The sequence below is a fragment of the Fringilla coelebs genome (assembly GCF_963513975.1).
Source record: "Fringilla coelebs genome assembly, chromosome: 2".
In the NCBI taxonomy this organism is placed as follows: Eukaryota; Metazoa; Chordata; class Aves; order Passeriformes; family Fringillidae; genus Fringilla; species Fringilla coelebs.
In genome coordinates, this window is record NC_140029.1 from 35,434,087 (window position 1) to 35,435,121 (window position 1,035).

Below are 1,035 nucleotides of genomic sequence, written 5' to 3' on the forward strand. Positions count from 1 at the left end.
CACAGCATTAATGGCAAGATCCACACACTGATGGATTACACAATGCATGTGTACATATTCAATCTTACCTTCCAGGCTTGACGTCTGGCAAAAATGGCAGCTGGTAACCACTACATAATGTTGACTTCAATACCACTTCTGCAAAACTCAGATATTTTAATGAAAAAGCTTATCCTTAAATTAAAACACAGCATAATTTTAAGTGCTTTTATTAGTACAGTTAAACTCTTTTCTGCCTTAGAGTAAATCTAAAAATAACCTGATTAGGCACTGTCAAAAAATAAAAAAAATAAACACCCACCAATTTATGGACTGGTGACAATGATTTGACATTCCACCTTTCCAGCTGGCAAGGTCCCACAAATGCTAAGTAACAGGTATGGACCTCTCTGAGGAAAGTATAGGTCTATGACTACTGAATCCAAGTCAGCTACCTTCTAAATGATACTGTGTGTGTCCCTATACTGTTTATTAGCCAGTCAATAACCAGTGCATACCTAGCAATTGAACCAGGATTTGGGGGCAGTGTATTTTTCATATACACCCCTCAACACAGCTCAGCACAAGTGTCAAATACAAAACTCAAAACTCTTTTCTTCTGACTAAAGAAAAAGCAAGCCTGCCACGGGCAGCATTATTAGGTGCCCTGGTGTGTTTTGTGTTGGGTGACTTTTCTTGAGGAAAGGCAATGAACGGGAGTGCCGGGTTTAAGAGAGGGCAGCGGTACTTGAGCCCCTGAGCATTCACCTCTGCTATTAAAACCTGGGACCAGATTTAAGCCCCGTAGCCTCCTTTCGGAGCTCCCTTCGGTTCGCAGGCAGGCTGCACGGCAGCGGTTCGGGCTGAGCAGCACGACGAAGCAGCACCACGAACTCCTTTATCGGGGCCGGCAGGGAAAACCCCACCCCCGGCACCGGGCGCCGGCTCCCGGAGCTATCCCGCCTCCCAGCTGGAAGGAGGGCCCCGGGGCGCGGCGGCCCCAGCGCGTTGGGGCGGTGGCCCGGCCCCGGGGCGGTGCCGCCCTTGCAGCCCGGG